We start from the raw sequence: 15,346 nt of genomic DNA, 5'->3' as shown, positions 1-15,346 counted from the left end.
TTAGCAGCACAGCAGCCAATGGAAAAAGTCCCACGTTCCTTGATTGTATATAAGCAGCTGCACTTCCCTGCCCCGCGCCCCTCTGCTTCAAGCCTTCCCTTCAAACGAGTTGCTCTTCATTAATAAAGCGTGATCGAGAAGGATCCTCGTGTGGTGTCCGTTCTTCCCTGCTGGTCAGGGGTGCCGGGCGCCGCAACTGGTGCCGAGACCCGGGACCTGCGGAGGGGCCGAAGAGGATCCAGAACTTGACACGTGAAGAGGACTCCTTCTAGGTATGTTGTTCTGAGAAGTTTTTGTCTGGGTGCTTGTTATCGTTCTTCCTCTGTGGTTTGTGTTAACTCGGTCTTTAAACATCAGTATGGGTAACTCTTTAGGAAGTGTGTGCCGTATAAGGGACTTCTGTGCCCCCTTACAGGCCCTTCTTAAACAGCGTGGGCTGAGAATTTCCCGCGGCACAATACATAGAGTGTTAACAGATATTGAGATACACGCCCCATGGTTTGCGGAGTCTGGAGATCTCTCACTGGCCTGTTGGGATATATTAGGCGAGGACCTGGATAGAGCTCTAGAAAAGGGAGGGGTCTCCCGCGCCACGTTGCCCATATGGAGAATGGTGCGCGCTTGTTTGGAGGAGGGCAGAAATACTGAGATTATTAAAGAAGGGAGGAAGGTATTAATTAAGCACCAGGATAGTCTCTCAGAGTCATCGTACAAGGAAGGAGGGACCACCAAGAGTGGGGTAAAATGTAAGAGAAAACAAAAGAATGGAATTGAGGGACTGCAGCCCTCACAAAGTACAGTGCAGGAGGAGGAGAGAAGAGAAAAGAAAAAACAGGAGGGACCAAGGAGCTCCCTCTATCAGGATGCAGGAGAGTCAGATCAAAGCACAGATAATGAGGGGGAAGGGCCCCCGGAGGAACAAAGTTCAGTGGAGGAGGAGGAGTTACAGGAACAGGCTGCCAGGTATGAGGCTGACAGATACAGCCCCAGGGGAGGATTTGGTGCAGACAATGGCCAGGCTCGACCTGCCCCTTCTGCCCCGCCTCCCTACATCCCAAAAAAGGGAAGTTCCTTTATCAAAGCCCGCACCTGGTCTCGGTTGGCCTCTGCTTTTCCTGTTTTTGAAAATCCCATTACGGGACAGAGAGTTTTTGAGCCAGTTTCTTATAAAGCTTTAAAGGATCTCATGGCCGATGTACAAAATTATGGTCATTCTGCAAATTACACCATTGCACTGGTTCGTCGATTGCAGACCACCAGCATGACTCCAACGGACTGGTATGAGGTTGGACGTTCTTGCCTGACGCATGGCCAGTACCTTGATTATTGTGCTTCCGCAGCAGATTTGGCCGCTGCCAGACATAGGGAGAATGTACTGGCGGGCTGTCCTCACTGGTCAGCTGAAATGTTATTAGGAAAAGGCCCTTATGCAGCGGACCAGACTGGGTATCCTAACGAAGTCTATCAACAAATTAATAATATTTTTTACAGGGCTTGGAAGTCCCTTGCCAGTCGGGGGGAGCGCCGTGGTAACCTTACTAAAGTTGTTCAAAAACCTACCGAGCCTTTTACAGACTTTGTTGGGCGAGTCCTAGAGACCGCAGATAAATTATTTGGGGACCTAGAGGATCACATGCTTTTTATCCAACAAATTATTTTTGAACAAAGCCTCCCTGAATGCCAAAAGGCTATTATTCCTATAAGAGATAAGCCCTTACAAGATTGGATTAGGGCCTGCCGGGAGGTGGGAGCCCCTGTGAGCTTGGATAAAATTGTTGCTGCAGTAGCTGAGACCACTAGAATTAATTCAGGACTATGCTTCAACTGTCAAAAGCCAGGACATTTTAAGAAGCAATGTCCCAATTTAAAATATTCAAAGCAGAGGCCCCCTCGCGAACCGGGACTTTGTCCACGATGTAAAAAAGGAAAACATTGGGCAAATGAGTGCAGATCAGTTAAAGATGTGAATGGACAGCCTATCCCACAACCTCAGGCCTTGGAGCCAAAAAACGGGTGGAGGGGCCCGCTGCCCCAGGGCCCGCAAAATCAGGGGATTCGGTGCCAGGAAACTTATCAGAGGCTTTCACCTCATCTCCAACAGCCATTTGTTCCCGCAGAGCAACCGCAGGATCTGCAGGGCTGGACCTCCGTGCCACCGCCGGAGTGGTCATAACGGAGGACATGGGGGCTCAACTCATAACTACTGACCTAATGGGCCCCCTCCCTGAAAATATGGTGGGAATAGTGTTGGGACGTGCTTCCAATACTATGAAAGGCCTTGTAGTGTTCCCTGGAGTTGTTGACCCTAATTACAGGGGAGCCATCCAAGTCCTCTGTTCAGTCTCTCGAGGGGTCATTTCAGTGGCTCCTGGAGATCGAGTTGCTCAATTAATCTTAGTGCCTTCCCATCATCAAGTTTCCCCGGTGCAAGAAAAGGAAAGAAGTTTAAGTACCTCAGGAGCAGACCTTGTCTGCTTGTCCATGGCCTTAAATAACCGTCCCATGTTAACATTAACAATTGAAGGAAGGACCTTTAATGGTCTGGTGGACACGGGAGCGGACCGGAGTATCGTCCAAATAACTCAGTGGCCAAAGACATGGCCCCTACAATTCTCTTCACAAACCCTGCAAGGTTTAGGTTATGCAGATACTCCTCGGGTCAGCGCAAAACAGTTGACCTGGTCCACAAAGGAGGGTCAAAAAGGAAAATTTCAGCCGTTTGTCCTCCAGGTCCCAGTTAATTTGTGGGGCCGGGATATCCAACAGCAAATGGGTTTAATTCTAACTACTGATTATTCTTCAACGGCACAGACTATATTGAAAAATCAGGGCTTTGTCCCTACTGGTGGGTTAGGAAAATATTTACAGGGCCGGCATGCCCCTGTGGAGCCAGTAGCCAATAGAGATAAGCAAGGTTTGGGTTTTTCTTGGGGGTCACTGAAAATTTAGCCTCTGCCAGTCCAACACCCATACCCTGGTTAACAAATAAAGCGGTGTGGGTGCCTCAGTGGCCCCTGTCCCAAGAAAAATTGGAGGCTATAACTCAATTGGTACAGGAACAACTAAGGTTTGGACATGTGGAGCCTTCTGTTTCTCCATGGAATACCCCTATTTTTGTTATTAAAAAGGCCTCAGGCAAGTGGAGACTATTACATGATCTCAGAGCCATTAATGCTCAAATGCAAATATTAGGGTCAGTCCAACGTGGCCTCCCACTGCTTTCTGCTTTGCCCCAAAGATGGCCCATTATATCTATTGATATTAAGGACTGTTTCTTTTCTATTCCTTTGCATCCCAGGGATAGAGAACGTTTTGCCTTTACCCTGCCTTCTGTTAATCACGAACAACCTGATGCGCGATTTCAGTGGAGGGTTCTTCCACAAGGAATGGCTAATAGCCCTACAATATGCCAACTATATGTTGACACAGTTCTTTTCCCTGTGAGACAGCAATTTCCCATTGTTAGAATTCTTCATTATATGGATGATATTTTAATAGCTGCCCCAGAGCAGAATATCCTTTTTCAAGTATTTAGTAAATTGTCTAAACTTCTTGCAAAGGCAGGCTTAAACTTGGCACCAGAAAAGGTGCAATTTTCAGAAAAGGTTCAGTTTTTAGGTTCCATAATTTCTCCCACAGTTGTTACACCTCAAAAGGTGGTATTAAAAACGAAGCATTTGCATACCCTTCATGATTTTCAAAAATTAATGGGGGACGTAAATTGGGTCCGAAATTTTCTTAATGTCCCTCGCTCTGAATTGTTGCCCCTCTTTTCCTTATTGGAGGGAGATCCGGATGTTACTTCACCTAGAAAATTGACTGTTCAGGCTAAGTGTTCCATTCAGCGTCTTGAACAGGCCATAGAAAATGCACAACTCTTGCGTGTAAATCCATCAGCGCCAATCTTATTGTGCATATTTAAAACAAAAAATTATCCTACAGGAGTATTATGGCAAGAAGGCCCATTGTTATGGTTGCACGGAAATTCTTATGGCTTAAAAACTATTCAGTATTTTCCAGAATTAGTTGCTTTGCTAGCTCTTACAGGTTGCAAGGCGTGTTTGACTCACTTTGCAAAATTTCCTGACAAATTAATTATTCCTTATACCCGGCAACAAGTACAAATATTGGCTGCCTCTGTTGACTGGTGGGCAGTTTTGGTGTGCTCCTTTCCAAATATAATTGACAATCATTATCCCAAACATCCACTGCTGAATTTTGTGCGTGAAGATTGGGTGTATTTCCCTAAAGTTACGAAAAAACTGCCTCTGAGTAATGCCCTAATTATATTTACAGATGGGTCAAAAACAGGCCGAGGTGCCTATGTAGTTCAAGGAAAAGAGCCAGTAACTTTAAATTTTCAACCAGAAACTCCACAAGTAGTTGAATGTCTAACAGTTTTAGAAGTATTCAGGAAATTTTCTGAGCCTTTTAACCTATATTTTGATTCACAATATGTAGTTAATGCAGTGGCATCCCTGGAAGTCGCAGCCTCCATAAAAGGTAGCAGTACAGTTTCAAATATATTATCCCAACTTCAGAGTTTAATTTTACAAAGGAAAAATCCTTTTTTCATTGGTCATATTCGGGCACATACTGGCTTGCCTGGTCCCATGTCAGAGGCCAATGCCTTAGTGGATTTGACTGCCAGAGCCCTGGTGGGCCTTTCCCATAATTCTGTTCAATTAGCACGAGATTTTCATCAACTTTATCATGTTTCTGCAAAAACCCTTCGTTATAAGTTTTCCATTTCACGCCAACAGGCTAGAGAAATTGTTAAAGCTTGTCAATCCTGTGTAGTATATCATCCCTCTTTCATAATTGGAGTTAATCCTAGAGGCCTTTGCTCTAATGCCTTATGGCAAATGGATGTTACTCACGTGCCTGAGTTTGGCAGGACAAAATATGTTCATGTTTCAGTGGACACTTTCTCTGGCATAATGCATGCCACAGCCCTTACAGGGGAAAGGGTGTCCAATGTTAAAGTTCATTGCTTGGAAGCATGGGCAGCATGGGGAAAACCATTAAAATTGAAAACAGATAATGGCCCTGCTTATGCCTCTGCCGGATTTCGCTCTTTTTGCACTCAAATGCAGGTAGTTCATTCTACTGGCCTTCCTTACAATCCCCAGGGTCAGGGAATTGTGGAACGCGCCAATAGAACACTTAAACAACTTTTATTTAAACAAAAGGAGGGAATAGGCCGAGATGCCTCCCCCAGAGAAAGGCTGGCCATTGCACTGTTTACCTTAAATTATGTAACAGTGGATGACAATGGACAATCAGCTGCTGATCGGCATGCTGGAAAAATGGCAATACCACCCACACAAAAAGTAATGTGGAAAAATGTTATCGATAACAAATGGTATGGACCGGATCCTGTAATTCAGAGATCCAGGGGAGCTGTTTGTGTTTTTCCACAGGGACAGGAATCCCCCCATTGGGTGCCGCAGCGCCTCGTAAGGATATTGGAGGAAAATCAAACGCCTAAAGAGGATGATGCGAAACAAAATCCTGGGAATAATCCTGTTAATAATTCTTCTGCTGCCACGACTTTGGATGAAGAGACAGAAATGAAAAAGCAACAAAGAAAGGACGATGTGGGCAGTGATGAAGACCTTTCCATTACCAATGCCTGTGACTAATGCTTCTTCCATTTTCCCCTTTGTGCCACCAATTCTTCCTTGCAACTTCCCTAGGACTGCAAGGTTCAAAAAATCTGTCCTTCTGTGTTAGGCTGGTTTCTCAAAAAAATTGTTCTGCTATAGAGTGTAAATTGAGTCAATGCTGGAGCCGTTGCCTACATTTGTTCCAGTTCCTGTGAATGTTTGTTGCAGTTTGTTTTGGGTTTTGTGTCTTTAGCCTTTGGTTGCTCTGCTGAATGAGGTCTCGCAATAAGAGAGAGAGAGCAATGCTTGTTCATGCACTCACTGCCTTGGAGCAGGGACACTCCCCCAAAATTTGGCTTGCAGCTTTAAAGGCCAACTAAAACTGCCCTGTACTGCCTTTGCACCCTCGAGACCTTAGTCTATTGCACGAGGAATAGGAGTATAGGCAGTCAAGAGTTGTGAAATGATGGACAAAGTACCACTCCTGACCCTAACAGGTCAGGGAGAGCATGTGCGTCAGCATATGGGTCTTCGCCCCTAGCCCATCTCCACAAAGGGAAAAGAGGACCTGGAGGGGAGGGATCCAGGGTTGGCCGCCTGGGTCACTCCTCTAGAGTAGGACCTCAAGTTTTACTTTGGAGGACAGCACCTCTACTCTCTTCACAACAGGTATGTTGGCCTGCTGCGTTAAAACAGAAAGGGGGAGATGTGGGGAGCCGGAGCAGCCAAGACGGCGCCTGTCCCCTGCCTCGCTCATTGTATACAAATTTCTTAGTTCCCCTTAGTGGGTGTGTGAGTGCAGAGCCTTTGCTCGCTCCGCTGCGTCTGCGCGTATGACGTCTGCGCGTATGACGTCAGAGGCCTGACCAATCCCGAGTTTTAAAAAGACCTTAGCAGCACAGCAGCCAATGGAAAAAGTCCCGCGTTCCTTGATTGTATATAAGCAGCTGCACTTCCCTGCCCCGCGCCCCTCTGCTTCAAGCCTTCCCTTCAAATGAGTTGCTCTTCATTAATAAAGCGTGATCGAGAAGGATCCTCGTGTGGTGTCCGTTCTTCCCTGCTGGTCAGGGGTGCCGGGCGCCGCAATCAACAAGATGTGGTATTTATATGCAATGGAATTCTATGCTGCTGTCAGAAAGAACCACATCTCCCCATTTGTAAGGAAATGAAAAGACTTAGATAAACACATATTAAGTGAAGTAAGCCAGACTCAAAGGAACATAGGCTCCATGGTTTCCCTCATTTCCTTTCTATTTCTTTGAGCTCCTTAATCAATGAAGAGGTGCCCATAGGTCCGTGTGTTAATACCTGGGTCCTCAGTTCTATTCCATTGGTCTTCATGCCTGTTTTTGTGCCAGTAACAGTTTTTGTCTGTATAGCTGCATACTAGAGTCTAAATTTGGTAATGAAATTCCTTCTGCACTGTTCTATCTGCTAAGAATTGTTTTGTCTAAACTGGATCTTTTATTATTTTTATTTTTCAGGATTTTAATATTATCATGGAAAAGTTTCTTTCATTCTTAGTCAAGTTAATTCCTAGGTACTTTATTTTGTTTGAGGGTATTGCAAAAGGAGTCTGGCATCGACCCTAGTCGCTACCATCGGAGATTGGAACGGAGGGCAAATGGTGGGCTAGCAGGTCTCATTTTTATTCAGACAGGGGTTGGGAGGAAATGGAAGGCAAAAAGAACAAGGCCAGGCTTCCTGTTGGGAGAATTTGACATTGCACAGCCAGGCAATGTGGATAGGGAGACAGTGGGTGGACACAGAAGCGCACACTCTAGTGATGCCAAGCCTATCCCTAAGCTTCCCCCAAGGTCAGGATGGCTCCTGGCTGGCCTGTATCCTGAAGCACAGTGGATGACACCATGTGTGACAAAAAGTAGGAGCTCAGTGAATCTTTCTTGGCTACATAAGTTACAACATGTGTGTGTGTGTGTGTGTGTGTGTGTGTGTGTGTGTCTGTGTCTGTGTGTCTGTGTGTGTGTCTGTGTCTGTGTTTGCCTTAGCTTGTCCTGGAGCTTGAACTAAGGTCCTGGGTAGTGATCCTGAGCTTTGTTACTCAAAGCTGGCTCTATTGCTAGAGCCACAGCTTCACTAATTTTGGTAAATTGCCTTGTAGGTTTGTATTCCTCGTTGCTGGTTCTTCACTCTTAGCCCTTAGCGAAATGTGCAGTGCAGACTACAGGTGTGAGACTCAAGTGCCTGGTCTGCAAATTTCACAGCTGATAGGCAGCTCTTCTCTATCCTCCCCACCCTGTCTCCTCATGCTATTGAACACCCCTCTTCATTATGTATGCCCACCCTGTCTTCACCAGTAGGGCTAGGATAGGAGGGAGATTTAGGCAGGAGGGAGACAAATTTGATTCACCAAGTACCAGCCTACTCTGTGTGAAATTTCAGTGGGATTTGTAGGTTGAACAAAGACTGTGACTCTTTCATTCGGTCACACTTTTCCCCAGTAACTGTTCATGTCTTAATTGCGTTTAGGTAGGATATCTAAACCTCCTAACCCAACCCACTCCATGGGAGGAGAGCTGGGCAGTGGAGCCAGTCTAGAAGCCCACACCCCAGAAAGGTCCTTCAATCAAAGGAACAGTTCAGACAAGTAAAATCAGAGTCATAGCAAAACCAGGGATTTCTTGATATCGGAGCAAAAGGAACTGATGAAATTTGTACAATGGTCAGGAATAAATATGTAACATTGTACCCATTCCTGATGTGAGCACCCAACCACTCCAGCAGCACAGGAAATCTGCACTGAACCCTCCATCCCTCCTTGCTCTGAGAAAAGGCAAAAGAAGTTTGGGTGGATTAATAAAAATCAGCCCCCTTTTGCCAAAGTCACAAGACCTCCCCCAACTGAAGTGTGTGGGCTTGCCCTCAGAAGGAGGGGGCTGGTGTCTCTGCTTGCTACTCTTAAGAGCTCAGAGGTCTGGCCTCTCGCTTTGAGCCTCTACACAAAGTGAGGTGGAACCTTAGAGATGTTTTGATTTGCCTTTCTTTTATGGCCAGATTTGTCCAGCATTTCTTCATGGGTCCACAGGCCATTCTTATTTCTTCTTCAGAGAACTCTCCCTTTTAGTATTTGGTCCATCTCTTCAGGGGATGGTTATATCTTTGGAGATTAGTTTTGGAGTGATTCAATTTTATTAGCTGTTGATATATTTTAGATCTCAGATATTTCCTCTTGAATAGAGATAAGAATCACACGGGCCGGATTGGAAGCTCAAGCCTCCAATTTCAGACCCCAGAGGAGCTAGGACTATATTCATTAGCTACTGCATCTGGCTTTCATTGATATTTTCAGGGTAACTTGGCAGAATAGAAGATGCCTGCCTATAGAACTGGAATCTTATTCTAGATTTGTCATTTTGTAAAAACATCAGTCTCTAAGCTTCCTCATGTTTCACAGAATTCTTAGTTGTTACTGTCATTAGCATAAAATGAAATACAATGAATTTAGAGAGTGAAGAATTATAAAGTAGAAGTTAAAGGTAAAAATCTTGAAAATTTGCACAACTTGTTTATGGTTTCCTCTAAATCACATAAAACTTATGATATGGAAGAGGAAAAACTTAGGTCTAAACTATCTTTCCATATAAAGTTGTATAATATTTTAAATACTTAAAAGTAGTTCAAATTAGACCACTCTTTAGTGGTCTTTTCCTTCAAATTGCATCAGTGTATTTCTTAAGCTCTGATCCAAGAATTCTGTGAGAATTCTGACATTATGGCATTAAAATGATCGATTACTTCTGTTGATTATTGAGTGAATAAAAACCAAACACCAATTGAATGAGATCAGTTATTTTTTTTTTTACCAATGATTAGGTCTCAAACTAGGACAAACTGGTTGTCGATGTAAAATGGCTTCTATGGCCTGTATTGTTTTCTTTTCCATTGTGAAAAAACAGTTCAGTAGCTATACTTTATATTTATGATATGTTCTATCTCAATATTTGAGATAGGATACTGGTCTAAAAACTGGAAAATATATCAGCTCATTTTCCCCAATGAGACAGAGGGAGAGAGAGGGAGGGCCTGGAGTTTGGCCTCATGACAGAGTGATAGCCTAGCATTTACAAAGACCCAGGTTTGATTCCTGACTACCACATACATAGAAAATTCAAAAGCCAAAATTTGTGCTTAGGATCAAGTGGTAGAGCTCTAGTCTTGAGAAAAACCCAAGGACAGTGCTCAGGCCCTGAGCTCAAGCCCAGGACTAACAAAAAATAATAAAATAAAATAAATTAATATATATATATATATATATAGAGAGAGAGAGAGAGAGAGAGAGAGACAGAGACAGAGACAGAGAGACAGAGAGAGAAAGTGAGGTGTGTATGTGTGTGTGTGTGTGTGTGTGTGTGTGTGTTTCAGAGAGTTCAATAGGCTCTGCATATACCAAACAGTATTCTAGAAAACCGATTTCTTACAGTTCATTGAGTGCTTAAGTTTTGTTAACTAATGACAGTTTAAAAAGTCATCCAACTGTGAACTGAAAAAAAATTACCTTAATATAGACTACATCTCAGAGACTGCTCCTTTTCAATGTCAATTCAACCTCGCTAAAAAAGAGCTGTAGACACTACAGTTCCCTGAACAGAAATATCAATGAGAAATATAAAGCTTAAGCAGCACTGAGAAAGTGTCAGAGGAGCAATCTGGTAAACTGATCATTTTTATTGTTTGTAGGCAGGAATTTTAAGATATTATATTAAAAGGTTCTCCCTGGAAGTAACCCAATTAGAAAATCTATATAAATATCACCAATAGCAGCTGCTGGCATGAGGTGTGGCTGGCCCTGTTCAGTAGACATCCAATTAAGTGGTCTGTTCTCCTGGAACCCATTGTGTCCACCCTGGCCCTGCCAGGAAGCTGTTGGTGCTGCTGGTGGTGTCTGAGAACACTGCTGGCATGTCAGAACGTGCTCTGCCTCTCCTGGATCCTGCAGTTGATCCAGTTGCTGCTCTGGCTATTCCATCTAGGCTGCCAGTTTAACAGATCCTTTAGAGCATGCAGAGTGGATGGGTTGCAGACTTTGAGCCCTGTTCCATTCTGGTGCCATAAGTTTAAGAGGAAAAGTTTAATTCAGTACCAAGAATACTTTTTGTGTCCTAAACAGCTCATAGGTAGTACATACTGACCTTTGGGGAAAGAGAGTAAAAGTAAAGTGGTGAGTGTTGGTGCAGCCAGGGCGTCTGGTCCTAGGATATCTCCAGCATCCTCACTACTATGCTGTTACTTCTTTCTAACCAGTGTTTGTCCAGCATGATGCCGCTCAGCTTCATCTCACATTCTGAAACCTAATTAAGGATCAAATACCTGATGTGGACTTGGTAAGCGCCTGAAGCTGGAGGAGTCAGAGGACCCCTAGAAGTCTCTCACCATTGTTTATGCCATGTGCAGTGAGGGTTCCTCAGAAACCCGGTGTTCTTCCCCCCACCCACTGAACCCTTGTGTGTAGGGCAACCAGTGTGAGGGGCTAGGCAATCTAGGAGGTCCAGCTCTGGATAGCAGCCTAACCTGTCCTTGGCTCCTTCTTACAGGTGGAGAAGCTGTAGGCCCTGTACACGATGCAGGTCAAGGATTCCTTGGTTTGCCTCACCTATACTGGAGGGAGCAAAAGGACAAGCTGTGTGCTGACTCTCCCTCTTCCCCTCTTCCTCTGTATGACATGGACTCAAAACCTCTGAATTCACTGGTGAGACCTGGTGAATCCACACTCCATTCTGCCAGTTCCCTATTGTTTGTGTCATTTCCCTTGATATCAAAAATAATTGTTTCACTTGCATAGCTCTAGAGGGTCAATTTTATTGATCAGAAAATATTCTCTCTCCTATTACTCCTTTTCTTATACTGTTCTACTAACAAGGGCCCCTCCCGTTTTTTCCCCTCCAATTCATGGAAGATCCTGGCACATGTAGCAGTAGAGGTGGGGCTATTTAGAAGACTGTGGGGGAAAGTGGAAGCAAAGGTTGAACCCTCACATTCGGGGGTGGGCTGCTTTCTTCATGGAAAGGGTCCGGTAACATTGCCTGTCCCTTGTTCCCCTCCACCAGGCAGGAAGATGCCCTGCGCTTCTTTTTCTACCCTTGGGAGTTAGCCAACAAAAGCAAGTGATTCAGTGATAACTGTGGATTGAAGACACGTGGAAACCAGGTACTCACACCTCAGATTCAAATACTTCCAGTGTGGGTTTCCTGGCCAAGGCTTCCCAGACACCTTCAGTACTCTTCATGATGCGTGGTGGAGTGGGGTCCGGGTGGGGTTGGTGCCAGGATCCCTGAGCTTCCCATGTAGCTTCACCAAGAGCTGAGGGGCAGGGAGAGTGTGGGGCCAGGTGGTGGTGGGTAAAGGGGTGGTGGGGTTTTCTCTCCAGTTTTAGACTAGCTCCCTATGACAGACGCCTGCTTCTAGGGTTTCAAGGGCATGTGTGCAGCCCTGGGAAGCTCATGTTTTTTTTGTCTGAGATCTGTAGTGCTGTGACAGTGAAGAGTCACTTGAGACTTGGAGGAGCTGAACAGATTCCCCAATGGGAGCCTTTAAACGTGTAGTGTGTCTCCTACACACCTCTCTTCCTGGGGAGAAGAGTAAACCACCAGCCCTGGAATTTCACAGTGATCTTTGCTTTTGCAGGTCTTGAAGATGATGCATTTGCCCCAAACTTTGACCATTCACCTTATGTGATTCTCCCTTAGAAATTCACAGACTGAGAAAATCTGCCACTTGTTGCATTTCCCTCAGAACTTGGATCTCAGTCATGTTCTCCTGACTGAGCAACAAGACCTCAGTGAGGCCACAGAGCAGGTGAGGTATTCCCACCTTCTTGGATCCATCTCACCAGACAGGACTTCCTTCAGGCTCCGCTGCTCTAACCCCTCAGCTGTTAGATGGCACCTACTCAAGAATTCTCCAGTTCCAGGTTCTTACCAGCCAAGGCCAGTGATTGGGTCTCTTGCTTGCTTCCACTGTGAGGTGAGGTGGGCAAGCTGTGCTGGGTGCACACTGGCTGAGGCAGGACAGCATCTCATGCAGTGAGGTCTGCCTCCTCTGAGCACTGCTCTCATCTGAGAATGTACGCTGTTTGCTGGCCTGGCAAGGGGTCTACTGAGGAAGACAGGTGGTCCTCAGGTTGTTGTGAGTCACAGAAGTGAAGGTGTATTTCAGGCAGAGTATTTGTTTGTTTATTTGTTTTACCAAGCATAGTATCAGAGCCTACAGTCTTTGCAGTTGGGAGACACAGGCCAGAGGATCATTGGTTCAAGGCCAGCTTGGGTTACATGGTAAGACCTTGTCTCACAGGACCAGAAAAAAAGGGGCCAGAAGTGTGGTCTAGTGGTGGAGTGCTGGCCTATTATATATGAAGACCCTGGTTTGATTCCTTGGTTCCATCTCCAGAGAAAAGGCTGGAAGTGATGCTGCGGCTCAAGTGGTAGAGCTCTAGCCTTGAGAAAATCCAGACATTGCTCAAGCCCTGAGTTCAAACCCTAGGACAGGCAAAAAAAAGAATAAACCATGATGAAACAAAGGCTCTAAAATCTCCTCCCTAAACCCTTCCCCAATCCAAACCCAAACCAAATCAAATTCCCTTTGGATAACTGGTCTGCCAATGTTATCTACCCTTCTTTACTTGGGATTTAAAAAACAGGTCTTTTCTTCGGGGGTTTCCACTTTCCTCAGGGGACAAAGATTAACCATCCCTACTTACTGTAAACACCTATCTAATAATAAGCAAGCCATTATATTTCTGGTTTATAATGTTTCCTTTTAAGTAGCTATGAGATTCTCCAGGTCAAGGACATTTCACTAGTACCTTTGAAGTACCAGTGCCTAGCACAGAGCGGTAACAAATGCATGGCAAAACATACTTCCTTCAAGACTAGGGCTGGGGAAGGTGGGACAAATCACTGGGAGCCTTGTCTTCTTCCAGCCTGAAGGGCAGTTTGAACTCTTTGCTCTGATCACCCATGTCGGGATGGCCAACTTTTTTCACTACTGTGCTTATATCCGGAATGCAGTGGATGGAAAATGGCTCTGCTTCAACGACTCCAATGTTGGCTGGGTGAGGCTTATCATCCACACGTTCTCTTGTTCTGAAGTAGCCATCGCTAGTAAATCCTCAGCAGAGTTGAAGACACAGTATGGCCTCCTTTTTTTAATGTGTAGAAGCTGGGGAGTTCTGTGGTTCAAAGCTGTTCCTCTATCTAGATTTATTGCTTTTTTCTAGTTCTGGGGCTTGAAGTCAGGGCCTGGGTGCTATCCCTAAACCTGTTTGTGTTCAAGATTAGCACTGTAGCACTTGGGACACAGTGCCATTTCCAGCTTCTTCTGAGTAGTGTGTTGGAGTCCCACTGACTTTCCTGCTTGGATTGGCTTTGAACCACAGCCCCCTGAGTAGCTGGGATTACAGGCCTGAGCCACCAGTGCCCAGATGGTTTACTGCTTTCTAAGAGTCTGCTTGCTTCAGTGTTTAGGTTTCTGGCCCTGTGGGTCCAGTACCTTGATGTTTTATGCTCTGTAGGAAACTAGTGAAACCAGAAATTAGAAAGATGCAAGATAAAACTCTGGGGGGATAAGTGTAAAAGTTTAAAGATGAGTGAGGACATTACAGAGGGTATTGTTATACAGGGCATCATGTCACCAGCTGTCATCACAGTGGGCTTCTTTATAGGAGTCTAATTGGCAGATTACAGGGCCTTGTATTCCCTGAATACTTCCTGGTAACCAACTAGCTGCTGCTGTCATCCGTGTGTGTTCTTTCAGGTGTCCTGGGAAGACATCCAGTGTATGTATGGGAGTAATCACTACCGCTGGTAAGAGAAGCACATGCGTGATGAAAGATGCATGGATGAATTATTGCCTTTATTCTGAGCATCCCCTAGTTACTAAACCATTCTATCCATCTTTCAACACTCATCCCATTACACCATACTTCTCTGAGAATGAAGGCTTCAGGTGTAAGTGTTTTCTGTAACTATGCTCATGTGGTTTCTGGCCTCTATTACCTTGTCCTAATTTAACCTCTGAGCAAACGCCTCCTTGTGCTTTCATAATCATGGCGTTCTCTACTGTGCAAAGCCTTTACTGATGCACTCAAGGAGATCGGTAGGAAATTTTATTTGCTTTCATTGCTTCTTGAGCATGCCTCCTTTATTACTTCCAAATTTTTTTTGATTATATGATTGTCCCCCCTTTAGACCATGTACTCTTTTTTTTAAATTTTTGGTGCTGGTTCTGAGGTTTGAAGTCCAGTCCGGGGCATCGTCACTGAGCTTTTTTGCTCATGCTAGCTCTCTATCACACATCCTTCTTTTGGGTGGGTAATTGGAGATAAGGGCATTAAAGGCTTTCTTTCTCTGCTGGCTTTGAACATAAATCCTTAGATCTAAGCTTCCTGAATAACTAGGATTACAAGTATGAGTCATGGTGCCTAGCAGACCAAGGGACAGGACGACTCTTCTCATCATTCCCAGTCTGGCCTAGTGGCATGCACTCAGTAAGCATGAAGACATACTTTTAATGGCTACGGAGGTGAAACTAGAGAGAAAAGCTGAAGAAAGTTAAGGCAGAGAGGTTTTATATGTGCCCATGGTGGCACTGGAGGTGGTATTGGAGGGCATACTCAGTCACACAAGGAGGCTTGATTAATTCAAAATTAATGGATAAGGTGGCGGTTATGTTTGATGCTCTCCTCTAACCTACTTTTCCTGTTTTTCTTTCATTGAGCCTGA

General features: G+C 44.9%; 1 pseudogene; it reads left to right on the top strand.

The window, feature by feature from the left end:
* The window catches only part of LOC150042576 (ubl carboxyl-terminal hydrolase 18-like), a 48,889-nt pseudogene that overhangs the window by 32,418 nt on the left and 1,125 nt on the right, over nucleotides 1-15,346 (top strand).

Source organism: Megascapheus bottae, chromosome 35 (genome assembly GCF_031878675.1).
Source record: "Megascapheus bottae isolate mThoBot1 chromosome 35, mThoBot2.hap1, whole genome shotgun sequence".
NCBI classification, from domain to species: Eukaryota; Metazoa; Chordata; class Mammalia; order Rodentia; family Geomyidae; genus Megascapheus; species Megascapheus bottae.
This window is presented reverse-complemented; position numbering and strand designations above follow the sequence as displayed.